Here is a 15,166-nt window from a genome sequence, read left to right as displayed (position 1 = left end):
AATATATGGCAATTTCACTAGAATAATAGAAATGTAGGACTGGAAGGGACCTTGAGTGGACATCTAGTCCAGCCCCCTGCAGTGAGACAGGACCAATTAAATCTAGACTATCTCTGAAAGGTGTTTCTTCAAATTGTATTTAAAAGCCTTCAGTGATGAGAATTCCATAACTTCCCTTGGAAGCCTATTCCATAACTTAACTATCCTTATAGTTAGACATTTTTCATAATATCTAACCTAAATCTCCCTTGCTGTAGCTTAAACTGATTACTTCTTATATTTTAAATGGACATGAATAATTGATTGTGGTTCCTTTTATAATAGCACTTCACAACTATGAAGACTGTTAGTGCTTCCTTCCTCAACCTTCTTTTCTCAAGACTAAACATGCACCCTTTTTTAAACTTTTCCTTGTGAATAAAATTTACTAAACTTCTATCATTTTTGTTGCTGTGCTGTGGACCCCCTCCAGTTTGTCCACATCTTTCTTAAATTGTATCACTCAGAACTGGACCCTGTACTCCAGCTGAAGCCTTGGCAGTATCAAGTTGAAAGAAAATTCCCCATTTTACATATACTCCATAATATTAGTCTTTTTGGCAACTGCATATTGTTGATGTATACTGAATTTGTGATCCACTATAACTCCAGATCCTTGTCAGAATGATTCCCTTGAACATAAGAGCATTATGCACACACTTTACTGGATCAGGGCCAGACTGCTTAGCACTTTGCAAGATTAAGCTGAAAATACATATTCTAGGGTAGGATGGTAGTCTGTGCCATTAGCATTACCATTCACCCTAGCTAATAATTGTCTCTTCATAGTTTATGCATTTCCTGCAAGCATAATTCTAGTATTAGGGGAGGGGGAAGGAGATCAAATTAGCCCAAAGTACATTTTTTGTAAATCTGATCCAGAAATACATTTGTTTAACATTCTTGTCTACAATGAGAGGTGTGGTTGCTTCACAGCATGGGAACATTCTGCACTCCAGCTCAATATTGTCCTTATACAAGCTGCCTCTGACTTGCGACGTGATCGGCTCCGGAGATAGTGTCGCAAGTTGGGGGCATTGTAACTCAAGCCCACATTTATGACAGGCATCGTAAGCCATCGTAAATGCGGGGCGAGGACATAAGTCGGGGGATTTTGGCCCCTTCCGCACTTACGGAAAAGGTCGTTAAGACTGAGGGATCATAAATCAGGCTGTCATAAACCGGGGACCTCCTTTAAATTCTCAGGCCCTGCCTATATGCCAAATTTGTATTTTAGAAAGAATACATCACTTAATAATGAATAAAGTAAGAAGTAATCCATGATGGGGAGAGAGAGAAGATTTGGATGGGGCATATAGGATGGTGTTTCGGGGGAGCCTGTTTAAGAGTGTAGGAGTCCACCTTCTGCATATGAGGACAGAGGTTGAAGATACATGAGACCAGATGTGATCACTATTGATTATTGTTCAATTAGATAGGCCACATTGGTCCAAGACTTGAGCCACTGGGAACTGTGATCTTGTGAGGACTTGAGGAGTGATGTGGGACTGGATTGATATATGGGACAGAGAGGAAAAAGTGATAGAAACAGATGGGAAAGAGTGTGGTGCACACATTTATGCTTTTTGTATAAACGGAGCCCTGTAACATGGTGTTAGACTAAAGGGCAAGGTACAAGCCTCTTTTGCTGACTCTCTCAGGCTGCCAGACCAGGTGGTTCTCATTAATTATAACTTAAGAATATAAAACACTCAGAGCATTTTCAAGACAAGATAACTAGAGGAAGAAAAGAAAATTGCTGAAAGGAGAAGCCCTAGGAGTACCCCACTCAGGAAGAGTCATGTGTCCAAGCTATTCTAGGGCTTTGCTACTGAAATTAAAAATAATGAAGGCAAATCCCAGGGTATGGGAGTTTCAAGCCATACCCCATTGTATATGTATTTTGGAAGTGAGGTGAAAGGCATGAAGAGAACATATTCACATTGCCTTTGAAGAGACTGGATAAAAAGAATTCTACCTACATTCGTCAATCATATCCCGCTTTCATGTCCTGTACAATAAGAGGAATACAGACAAATTAACTGGTGACTCTCCCTAGATGCTGACCTATTTATGGCATCTAAAAGGGGTTTTTTTCCCCTGTCTCACTTAGAAAGTTCAGTTTCAGATCATTTTGTCTCCTTTTGTGATGACTTTGGCAGGTTTCTTCATTGTACATACAGTGCAAAAGCATTCTCGCAACCAAGGAAATTAAATATTTACTATGCATGGAAGAAGATTTTCCTTTAAATGAACTGATGCCAAAGTAATTATCACTCCAAAATTTATGTTATTCTGTAACTGTGTTTTGTCTTTTATTTTAAAGTAGCTTAATTTTATAAATAACAGCAATTTGTGATTGGCAGACTTTGTCAGAGAGTAGGATTTGAAAACAAATAGGATAAAAAATTGGTGTTAAAATATAATTTCTAGATTTATATTTTTTGACATATATCATTAGCTACATAGTATTGCATTCCTGGAGTAAAACTAGAGTAATAACAAATCTCAGAATACTTCCTCAAACTTGGTATTGTAAATTAGAAAATTTACCTGGTGTTGCTTGGGTCCTTAACTGAATTAATTCTGTTTTTCTTCATTTAAATCATTGTTCTTGGCCAGGGGTGGGGGATGAGGGGTTCAGCATGCAGGCTGTCCCAGGGAGAGAGGACTACCCCAGCCCTTTCTCATTGCAGCAGGTTGGGGGGCTGGGGGCAGGTAAGAAGCACCTCTCCATGGCTGAGGCAGCACCTACAGGCACAGCCAGGGGAGGGCTGCATATCCCCCAGCTGGGGCAGGCGTAGGTTCATCTGCCCCTGAGCTTTCCAGCCCGACTGAGGAATGGAGAAAATTGTGCACTTTTTCCGTTGCCCCCTGACAAAGGGGAACAGCCAGCAATGTTCCTGTATGAATCAGCCAGCTGTAGCCCCCTGCCCTCTATAAAGGGTGCCTGGGAATGAGAGGCTTAGGGCTTGGGCAGTATTTCATGAGAAGGAGGCATGCCCCCAGCCAGCCCCTTTCACCTGCCTTGTGAATCTGTCTCTTTTCTGTATGACTTAATGCATCCCCATACGAATTGGAGGGGGGGCACTTGGAACCCTTACCTTACTAAGGTATGATAAGAGGAAGCTGTATACCAAATTTGGTGATCCTAGCTCTTAAGCTGTGTCTACATTGGTGCGATCTTGTGCAAAAGCAGCCGCTTTTGTGCAAAAGCTTGCTGCCTGTCAACACTGGCCACGAGGTCTTGCGTAAGTACTGACATTCTAATGTATGAAATCAGTGCTTCTTGCACAAGAACTCTGATGCTCCTGCTCAGGAATAAGCCCTCCTGCGCAACTGTTCTTGCACAAGAGGCCAATGCAGACAGGCAACATGAATTTCTTGCGCAAGAAAGCCCTATGGTTAAAATGGCCATCAGAGCTTTCTTGCGCAAGAGAGCGTCTACACTGGCATGGATGCTCTTGCGCAAAAGCACATGCCAGTGTAGATGCTCTCTTCTGGAAGAGTTTTTGCACAAGTCTCTTCCGCAAAAGAGTTCTTGCACAAGATCATGCCAGTGTAGACGTAGCCTTACTGTTTAGGAGGAGTTCTTGAACAAACAGACTCACACACACTCTCTCTCTTTCTCTTTCTCAGATATACAGTAGATGGCTTGATCGTTCCATTATTCTGTGTGTTCAACTCCTACTGGAAGTGCTGCATATATAGAATATGAGATGGTATATCTCCATATATTATATGTGCAAAGGGAACTATATATGAGCCCTACTGGAAGTGCTGCATCTCATAGAACTGGAAGGGATCTTGAGAGGTCATCGAGTCCAGTCTCCTGCCCTCACAGCAGGACCAAGTATGATCCCTGACAAATTTGCCCCAGATCCCTAAATGGCCCCCTTTAGGATTGACCCTTATTGGTGTGCTTGGCCTTATTATGCATTTTCATAACTACAGAGCATTTTGGAGTAGTTTAAATTCAATCTTAACTCAAATTTCCTGGATTGCTAATGCTTGGGTTTTGTTTCCCTTATTAAACTAAAACAGTCTGGCAAGGCTATTTACCCCCCAAGTAACTGATATACATTTTCATCCTGAACTCCAGATTAGCAACATTTCTGTTTCATTTACAGCATGGTATCTTGTGGGGCTTTTAAGCTCCTCAATGCACTAGAAGCAGGTGAGGCAGGGAGCAATGAATTGCACAGGTCATGAGGTGTGAAGAAGCAGGGGACATATGGGTGCTTAGAAATTCTACACTGTTCTTAACTCCTCAAATCCTCAGTATGCTCCAGCCTTTCTTGCTATGCCCAGTTCCATACCTTAATTTCTGCTTCCCCTCCTGGCTGTGCCTCCCTGTTGACCTATAGTACATATTAGGGATGTAATAGTACAGTTGATTAACTGATTAACCATTAAGTAAAAACTTACAGGTTAATGCTATAGACTACATGCATTTCGCCCCCCCCCCCCCTCCACTAGTAATTTTTTTAGCAGACTGGCCAGCAACCCAGCTCAGAGCTGGCTTGCACTGGGTCCTGGACCTACCCCCACTACAGCTCTGCATTTAAAGGTTATTAGGAGCCAGGTGAGCTGGCAGCTTGGCTCAGTTCCGGCTCATGCCCGATCTGGGAGCTCAGACCCCTCCCCACCCCACACCGGACAGGGGCTGTCTGGGGACTATAGAATAGTTAGCTAACCAATAAGAATTCATGGGGTTAATCGACTATTCAATTAACCGATATTTAATATCTCTAGTCCATATAAGTTGCTATGGATTTAGCAAGTCATAAGAAATAGTAAGTAAATGACTCCCATTAAGTTCCACACAGGGATTTAGGACTCATAGTCAGGCATTTCTTGAGTACAGGACTGTTTATTTACAAAGAATGTATACAAAGTTCTGTTTCCTTGAATGCCATATGAAAAAAAACTAAGAGACAGTCTCTTTTCTCCCATTGCCACTCAACCAGCTACTATTGCTTTCTGTCTGCTTCTGTCAGACACACACAGCTCCACCAATCAATGATCTAGGCCTTTTATTTGCTTCAGAGAAACCCTTTGTTTTTTTACATAGATCTTCTCCTGTTGGTATGTGCCATGGGAGGTGGCTTGTATTGTTTCTGCTAAACAATCACTAAACAAAGGGGCATTTAATTGATCCCTCACTTAGTCTGGATGAATAGTGGCTAATACACCAATCAACTTCAGTAAGCATGATTCTATAGCATTATAATTGCCCATAAATCAAAGACATGCAGCGCGTGGATGATGCCAGCTCCTGGGTGTGCGGCACAGGAGCAGCACCAGCCCCGGGAGTACAGCGCATGGGTGGCCCCGCCCCCGGGTGCCCGGCGTGTGAGTGGCCCCGCCCCCGGGCGCCTGGCGGCCCCAAAAGGTTGGGGACCACTGATATAGTGAGTCATATCAATGTTTTAGGGAAGTCAATTGGGAGGTAGGAATCTAGGATTGCTGGGAGCAAGGGGTCCACAAATGCCACTCATGTAAGATGCTCTAAAGATACACTAAGCTTGGGACACAGGGGAATTTTTGGTGATTTTAGGAACTTCATTGGACTAAGGCAATTACCAGGATCAGGGGAAACTGAGTCCAGCTGCCTCTGTTCAGCTCTATGGCAGCCAACAGCAGCAACTTCTCAAATTGTTGATTTGTATCTATATCTTTAGTTTTCACTGTGCATATATAATTTTCTATCTTAATTTTATATATATATATATATATATATATATATATATATATAAAATATTCACCTGGATAATAGTTTGGATTCTGTGAAAGGGTTCACAGATTACAATCATTACTAGAGCTGAGTTTTGTTTTCAAATCAGACCCTACTTCTAACAGTCTCCAGTTTAAATTGCTGTGGCTACTGCTAAGTTGTCACTGACTTCCCACCAAGCTTCAAAAGAATTGTCAATTGGAAGATGACAAGTAAAGTAGGCCTCAATGTTAGACTCCTATAATCTTTGATATACCCCTTCATGGTTGCTTGCTGTTTAATGAGTCACTCCTAAGCATACAGTTACATAGAGTTGTAAGAAGTTGAAATGCTCTTTCCATCAGCCATTATTTTGGCAGCAGAATTTTGTCAGAAGGCGAGCAACGTATTCATTGCACACAGGTTGTTAGGTATTTGTAAAGTTGATCTTAAAACACGAGCATTGCAAATGCAATTCCCCATTTAGATTTAAAATTCATCATTCTCCCATAACAATGGGATGAAAGAATGAGACACATCTTTGCCGTTCTTCTTTCTGACAGCAGGACTGGAGGTGGAGGAGATGACTCACCACTGGATCTCTCTACTCCAGCAGGTTGGAGTCTGGAAAATCATAAAAGACAGAATCACCAAGAAGGTGAAAGGGGCTGTATAAAGGGCTCGCCCTCTCTCAAGTGCCCCCCTTTTGTCTGAGGATGTGTCTCCACAAGTCCTCTACTCCGACTGACTCTGGGAGTGGAGGTATCCCAGATGCCCTTTCCTCTGGGTCACCTGAGACCAGGCTTCTTTCCTACCCTCTTTTTGTAGCTGCTGGAAGTTGGGGGTACCCAAGCTTAACAACTCCTCTGGATCCTGGCCCAGGGACCCTGTAAGTAGCAGTTGCCCACTAATTGCCCTTCCTATCCACTGCTAACTTGCTCCCTGGGCCACTTCCCCAAGAATGTGCTCCATTAGGCCCTCTCTTTCAGGGATTTGAGATAAAATTCTCATGGCACCCTGTCCGGAGTTCTGCAATTCACTGTAGTCCACCACGTCTAGTCTTCATCCACCAGACCTGGGCTTCAGGCATGTCTGCCATCCAGCCTACACTCAGAGCTGTCTGAGGTGCTGCTGCTTTCCCAGTCGGTCCCTGTGTCTGCCTGGCTTATGCTTCAGTGAGGAATTGCTTGGCCCTCGCCCAGCAGCTTCTTTATACCAGCTTTCTGGGCCCTGATTGGCTGCAGCAGAAGCAGCCACTCTAGCTTGCCTGAAGGAACTCTCTTCTGCTCTTTTCCCTCGGGCAGAGTAGCTCAAGGCCACCAGCCCCCAGTACATGGCTTCAGGCCTAGTCCACCCCATCACAGGCTGTCTGGGTGCACTCCACCCATCCCCTCCAATACTGCCTCAGCCCTGAGCCTCCCATCCCTCAAGTGCCCTTAAGGGAGAACGTGAGAGGCTGATTCATACGGGAACATTGCTGGCTCTTCCCCTTCAGCAGAGAGCCATGGGAAAGTGCACAGTGCACAGTTTGTTGCATTCCTCACTGTGACTAGGAGGGATGCAGGGAACAGATGAATCTGGATCTGTCCCAGCCAGAGAACATGCACTTCTCCTCCAGCTGTGCCTGCTAGATCTTGTGGAGGCAGGAAAAGGGACTTTATGTGCAGCCATCTTGGTCTTGTTAACAAGAGAGCAAGAGTCAGGCTAAGTCTGTGGCCTGAAAACGCGAGATCTGTAATAAGACGCTGCCTTCACCTCCATATGGAGATAAGGATAGAATGCTGACTCTGGCAGGGACCTTGAGATAAGGAGCATCTGGGTGGAACTAAATAACTGTTAGCCATTGGTGTTTGTAATGGGAAGGAGACTAATTGTTATTGGTATTATATTTAATAGACAGTATATAAACTGCTTCATAATTGCTTGTATTCGAAGATCTGCCTCGGAGGGGGGGATTCCCCCCCCCCCGTCCGAACCAGTTTTTCCCTTGCTGCAGTTCGTAATAAAACTGCCTCTGGCTACTTGTTGCTTACAAACGCAGAGTGAGGACAATGTTTTCTTCCACAATTTGGTGCCGTGACTCGGATGGCAACTCCCGATTGAGGACAGCGACAGCGGCTGCGGACCGTCCCCCTTCACTCCCAGGGCGCCAAACAAGAGGTAAGAAACCTTTTGAAATCTCTACTGGGGTGTGGAGGAGGACTGCCTCTAGGGTCATCTGCTTCTGGTGGGCTCACGCCATCCGAACTTCTTGAATCTGCAACAAGGTCAGACACAAAGCGGTTCCGGGGAGGTTGTTTTGTTACCCCCGAGTAGGCCTAAGTTTATGCAGTGCTGGGAACTGCTGTGGTATTGGTGGTGCCGCCCCGGGTACGGGAAGAAAATTGTATTGCGTCTGGACATAAGGCACCTAGGTTTATGCAGTGCTGGGAACTGCTGTGGTTCTGGGGGGAAACGTGTTGTTTGCCGCCCCAAATGTGGGTGAGGTCCATAAAGAGAGATGCATCTCAAAGTGGGAAAATTTCTGTGTGAAAAACATGCTGAGTGTGAATGTAATGAATGGAGTGTGAATGCCGCTGCCCGGGTCTCTGAGAAGTAAGCTGATTCCAGCCGCACCAGGGCTCTCCCACGAGGGAGTTCTGAATGCAAGGGGGGGGGGGGACAGCCGAACCTCGAGACCCAGCGGATATGTGAGGGAGCGACGACTCCCCTTATTTCATGAGCTGCTGATAAGGTCTGACACTCTAGACCCAGCAGACCCCTTCTTTGGAGTGTGTAGATTTAGTTTCCTATAAGCCACTGAACAGACGGGGAGTGGACAGGATGCTCCCCTGAATGACTAAAATGGATGGGGATCAGTCTAAGCATACCCCCCACGCCGCTGAAAGGCACCCCTGCGTACTACATGTACGTGCATCATGGTCCAAGGACCTGTAAGCATTTGACAGATTGACAGAGAAAGAAATTAAAGCCCTGGGGGATGAGATTGAAGCTCAGAAAAGCAAAAATCTGCCCTGCAGTGAGAAATGTAACTTACATGCAAGTGCACAGCCTCTCCCAAGCTTAGGGGGGAATTTGGCCCAACATTACCCCCTCTACTCCTCTCTATGCCCAGCCCTATATGGGCCCTTACCACACATTACTGAAGATAGAGAGGAGGCACAGAAGATAATTGAAAGGTATCAGATCTTCCCTTTGGAAGAACGGGCTCTAGTTACAAATCTGTCCGATCCAAAGCAAAACACTGAGTTTTGGAATAGACTTAACGGCTTGTGGGAAGTGTTCCTCCAAATTCTCAAGGAAGGAATGCCTGCCGGCCATCAAGCCATATTGGCCCTAGGCATTTTGGTTGGAAACATATACACAGAACACAACGCAGGAGTAGGAAAGGGCTGCCAAGCAACTTTAGGAAATTCTCAAGCCTTTGTTAGCAAATAGATAACTACAGCCTCTCCGGCTGGAATCGCAGGCAACCCAAGGATGTTTCACAACACACAAGTGGGGGCCGTCCAGAAAAAAAAAATAAACAGTTAAAACCTTTCCCTCGCACACTGTTATAATTGGCTTGAGGGCGTGGGAGGACGTAACCTAAAAGCCACCCTAAAAGCCAACTAGTGGGAATTAAATTTGAAGATGTAATCACTAGAAGCTAAATCTGCCCTAACAAGGAGACACATTCTGCAAAATAAATCTCCTTACAGAGCATGGTTGAGTGATCCACCCCAGAGTCAGCAGCATAGATCAACTGCTGCAGCATGGATGTTATGAAAACCCTATACTGAGAAGTTTAAAATTAGTAATAGCTGACTGCAATAATACACATTTGGATTTACCTATTGAAAAGAATTAGGAGATGTGGGGGGCTAATGGGAAAGCCCACCCTCCTTACCAAATTAATACTGGACAAACCTGTGTCATTTGGAAAAAAAGGTCATTTAGCAGGAATCAGGATGGATCATAAGAAGGAAAACGCATGTGAAAGGGGAAGGCAAAAGGTTTGGAGCCCTATGGGCATAGTGGAAGGAATAAGGAAAGTAGGAATACAGTCACTGAAAAGTTAAATTAATAGAAATGAGAAACGTTTTCTTTGGTTGATGGAATGCGGCTCTATCGCACTTCGGCAGTGATGGGTAACCCAACATGAGATCCTGAGTAGCATGGCGGAAATAAGCACCAAGAGGAGGGTTTACTGGCCCTGCAGGCAAAGATCGAGGAGTTGGTGGCCAATGCCCAAAGATATATCGGGGCTGGTCATCCTGAGGGGTTCACAGATAGGGAAACACCGTGGACCATGCCAAACACCTACCTCTGCAGCACTCAACCAGGCAGTAAAGTTCAAACCTATAATCATGGGCAGCGCCAGTAAGGCGACGAAATATCTTGGGGATGGATTTGAATAGTGTTTCCCAAATTATGTGGAAAGTTTCAATTATAACATTTATAACAGTGCTGGTGCTGTACTCGTACTTCCAGAGTAAATTAAAACCCCTTAAATTGTATTTAACCTGGTAGGTTAAGGAGAACCCCAAAGTCAAGAGAAAGGAACTATAGAAGTAAACTGAGGCAGTCCACGGTATCTTGCTGAAAACTGACAACTCAAACCTGTAAGTATTAGGCCAGCTTGGGAAGTAAAGCAGTTCGACAGTTACTGTGACCCTGGTTCCCCTGGCAACCACATTCCAAAAGGGCCTCACTTTAATAAGGCCGGTACCAAACAAACGCGCGGGATTGTTTTTACGGTTTGCTTTATTCCTAGAAAATAACCTTGGTTCCAAAGGACCCAGCTGGCTTTTAGCTCAGAGAATAGAGACTCTTATGTCCATCAGTGAAAGACCGCTCTAAAAAGACCTTTACTAAGTTTTGCTAACCACCAGCACCATTGTGATGTGCCAAGAACTGATTGTTGGCCAATGCTTCTCACTGCAAAAAGATCCCTCCATCTCGAAATAATCCTACCCCGACTGCTGATCCTGGTCCTGCTTTTCCACCTACTGGACACCAGAAGAACCAAAATATTACAGGGTGATGTGCTGGTAACCTCTCCCCTGCATGATGCTGAATCACAACTGTTTCAAGAAAAAAAATGAGGAAAAGTCCGCTGCTCTGACACCGCCAAAGCCCAAAGATTCCTGACTATAAAAGGACATTAAGAACTGACCTTGGTAAAAAAAGCGAAGTATTGTATATTGCCAAGGAGAAACTTGTGGAAGTGGTTTAGGTTTCTCTCTTTAATCGGGAGTCTGTGCTTATGGACAGGTACCATCAGCATGTACCTGCCCTCCCTAATTTGGTTACTAATTATAATATGTTGTGTTATGTTACTAAAATTATAGAACAGCCCCATCATAAAATTATATTGGAAATATTAATAATTATCTTGCTTTTGCTTATTAAAGGTTTCATATTTAATTGTTGTTGTAAAAAAGGTAGTAATAAAAATAGCTTTTATGTTTGTACTAATTATGTAATGTTTAATAAAAATAAAGGTTTAGAAAGATAGTTGTGCTGTAAGCACAAAAGGGGGGGACTGTGGAGGCAGAAAAAGGGACTTTATGTGCAGCCATCTTGGTCTTGTTAACAAGAGAGCAAGAGTCAGGCTAAGTCTGTGGCCTGACAACGCGAGATCTGTAATAAGACGCTGCCTTCGCCTCCATACGGAGATAAGGATAGAATGCTGACTCTGGCAGGGACCTTGAGATAAGGAGCATCTGGGTGGAACTAAATAACTGTTAGCCATGGGTGTTTATAATGGGAAGGAGACTAATTGTTATTGTTATTATATTTAATAGACAGTATATAAACTGCTTCATAATTGCTTGTATTCAAAGATTTGCCTTCGCGGGGGGAGTCTCCCCCCCCCCCCCCCCGTCCGAACCAGTTTTTCCCTTGCTGCAGCTCATAATAAAACTGCCTCTGGCTACTTGTTGCTTACAAACGCAGAGTGAGGACAATGTTTTCTTCCACAATCTGCAGTGGCCATGAAACAGGGATGAGATAGTCCTGTATCTGCTGCAGTGAAACAGGGATGAGATAGTCCTCTCTTCCTGGGACAGCCTGTATACTGAACCCCTCATCCCCAGCCCCACCCTAGAGCAATGATTTGAATGAAGAAAAACAAAAATTGAGTTTAGGACCCAAGCAAAGCGGGGTAAATCTTCTAGCTTATTATAATAGTTTTATACCCCTCTCTAAAGCCTTTCATTATTGCAAGATTCTCAAGAGATTTTTTTTTTTTAATTGTGAACTCATCCTACCAATCCAAGATCACACACTGAGTCAGTAACAGAGAATTCGTGGCTCCTACACCTATGCTCAGACGGCTGCTGGATACACCATTTTCTATAAGCCACAGGACCTAATATATAAAGTTCAACTCTGACACATACGTAACAAGTAGGAGACTATCCACAAAGAGGAGCCAAGCATAAATTCCAAACGAGCATATGGAAAAACGGAAGGATTTTGATTAGTTGTGGATTTATTTTCCTTAAATAAATGTAAACATGCTTCTGAGAACTCTTGAGGATTAGATTCTTACAATTTGAAATAATTCCTTCTTTGAAACCATTCCTATTTATCTGAACAGTAATATAACCAGCAGCATGATGGCCAAAACCAGTACATAGTTGTTCATATTATTCTTGGAATGAAAAACTGTTGAATTTATTTGCAGAATACTTTCTGGTTTTTTACTTTAAACTATTAAAGAAATGTCTCAGTAGGGTAGCCATGTTAGTCTGTAACTTTAAAAATGAGTAGTCATGTGGCATCTTAGAGACTAACAAAAATAAAGAAATGGTCAGTTTTTATAATGATTTAGGGGTCCTGTTGAGAAAGCAGTGTGTATTGTGAAAGAACCAAATTAAGATTCTCTTTGCAATCTTATTTCTGTTATCTCCTCATTTTAAAGCATTCAACTTTCTAACCATAATAACCTTTTAACAGTTTATGTGTAAATAATTGTATATAAATTGGCAATTACGACCTTTTGATTCAACTTACATACAATATATATTAATTCTTTTAGACTACATTAACATCTTTTAAGTTCAACAGTAGGCATCCCTCTTGCTCTACAGAATTTGTCTAAAACTCTCATTGGGTTCCTATTCCAAATTAAAACATTTATCCATTTTACAAATTCAAGTGTCAGGAGAACTTCACAATAAACATTTTGTTTAAATAATAACCATAGTTCTGTATCTGACATTAAAGCTCTGTAGCAGAATTGACAGGAACAAGAATGTTACCTGAATCAGGGTGTTCAAATACTTTAGGGCTGTGTCTACACTGGCACAATCTTGCACCAAAGCGTCCGCTCTTGGGCAAAAACTTGCTGCCTGTCTACACTGGCTGTGTGTTCTTGCTCAAGTAAACTGACGTTCTACTGTATGAAATCAGGACTTCTTGCACAAAAACTATGATGCTCTCACTCAGGAATAAGCCCTCTTGTGCAACTGTTCTTGCGCACGAGGCCAATGTAGACAGGCAACATGAATTTCTTGCGCAAGAAAGCCCTATGGTTAAAATGGCCATCAGAGCTTTCTTGCGCAAGAAAGCGTCTACACTGGCATGGATGCTCTTGCACAAAAGCACATGCCAGTGTAGACGCTCTCTTCTGGAAGAGTTTTTGCACAAGTCTCTTCCGCAAAATAGTTCTTGCGCAAGAAGCCGCCAGTGTAGACGTAGCCTAGAAGTCTGTCTCTAGGTCCACCAACTCTCAGATTACTCAACTACAGTTTCTCTTGATGATGTAAGTCACACATTTACTTCCAGTGGTTGGAACTAATACTAGCTCCCCAGGGGGAGGGGGAGATTCTTTCCATATTTTGCATGTAGTTCTGAGAAAGCAAGTCTGTTTCAAATAGGAATAGCTTTCTTTTTCTTCTCAGTCAGGTTTCCTGGCTGCAAGTCAATCTTTTCTACGAGTACAATATCTACTATGAGACATGGGCCCAGAAAGTGCAATTTTATTTTAAAACATTATTTTCAAATATAATTCACAATTTCTACAGGCTGAAAGGGGTTTCTAATTTTGTGACAATTCACCACTTCTTCACTTAACCAAAAGGCTGCAATTTTCTGTAAATATAATTTCATCTAGGCCCAGGTGCAGATTGTTAATCTTGTGTGCTTCCCAATGGATAGACATCAACATTCTAATATCTCTAAATAAGGCAGAACATAATTTTTCAGCAAACTTCAACAGCAGCTTCCTGCAGCCACAGCCACAGGAAAAGGAAAACAAACCACCAAATTACTTTTGTCAACCTAGATCAAATGAGAACACATACAGGGCAACTTCTTGAAGGCAAAAGCTCAAACTGAAGTTCAAAGAAGCAGACAGTCCTTTGCATGTTTTTAATTTCTGGGAACAGGCTAGTCATTCTGTATAAACATGGTAGTTAATTCTCCCTCTTCTTTAAATTTCCTGTTTTCAGGAGCCTCTAAGACCAGACAGACAATAGAGTATTTTTCTCTGTTTCCCAGGGGCCCAAGATTACATATGTGATCTCTACATGCAGTTTGCCAGGTTCCAGCTACAGACTGAGGCTCTAGGAGACCATGCCACAAGGATTACAACTAAGATGGCTGCCAAAGCCTTTTGATCCCATGTCACACAGGCTACTGAGAGACAACCAAGACCCCAAGAGCATTCTTCTAGACCAGGAGAACCAACAAACCTGAGTAAGAAGTGGATCTTGTCTTACCCAAAAGTGAAGAAGGTGGTTTTTTTTCCTTAAGCAAGCTAATCCCACAACATTCCAACACTCCATCTTGGGAGATGCCGCCTTGACTGAGCCATCTGCCTTAGGACGATGCAACAGAGAGCAGGAGTTTATGAGTGTTTGTGTGAGGGTATCGGGATTATTTATTGTTTATTACTTATTAGTTAGCCTTAACCATTTCCTTATCCAGATCCTGTTTTACTGTTCCCAGTAAAGTCACTCATTTTGATATCTATCTATAGATTTTAGAGAGTATCTATCTGTCTGTGTCTGTCTGCAAGTCCGTTTGATTAAGAACTCCTCCTAAATGGTAAGAACTAGAGCCACCAAATTTGGTATGCAGCTTCTTTGTCTTCTAACTTAGGCAAAGGCAGGGTTTGGTTGTGCCACGACAGCTAGAAACCCTGGGGAAAGGACAGTTTTCCATAACATGTAAAGGGAGGGGCTGCTGTTTGGAGGAATGCAATATATGAGTGTTCACTGGGGATAGCCATAACACCAAGGAAGTGATCAGTAGGGCTGGGGCTTTACTCAGTGTGCTGGCAGGTAAGATGGCAAATAGCTCCCATGCCTCAAACCCCTTCTCCTCCTCCCAACTCTTAGCCACAGCACTGGAGGAGAGTAAGAAAAAAGGCCCCTGGTATCCAGGGGCAACTGGGGGGGGGGAGGCCTGTGCCAGATG

At 43.3% G+C, this 15,166-nt stretch overlaps 1 long non-coding RNA gene across 1 annotated transcript; it reads left to right on the top strand.

Annotated features, from left to right (window-relative positions):
* Positions 1–7,524: 7,524 nt before the first annotated feature.
* On the top strand, positions 7,525–10,359 carry LOC149524336 (uncharacterized). The gene is made up of 2 exons (XR_016349561.1): positions 7,525–7,915; positions 10,268–10,359. It is a non-coding gene; the product is annotated as an uncharacterized LOC149524336 (long non-coding RNA).
* Positions 10,360–15,166: the final 4,807 nt, after the last annotated feature.

Source organism: Pelodiscus sinensis, chromosome 5 (genome assembly GCF_052426305.1).
Source record: "Pelodiscus sinensis isolate ZL-2025 chromosome 5, ASM5242630v1, whole genome shotgun sequence".
Lineage (NCBI taxonomy): Eukaryota > Metazoa > Chordata > Testudines > Trionychidae > Pelodiscus > Pelodiscus sinensis.
This window is presented reverse-complemented; position numbering and strand designations above follow the sequence as displayed.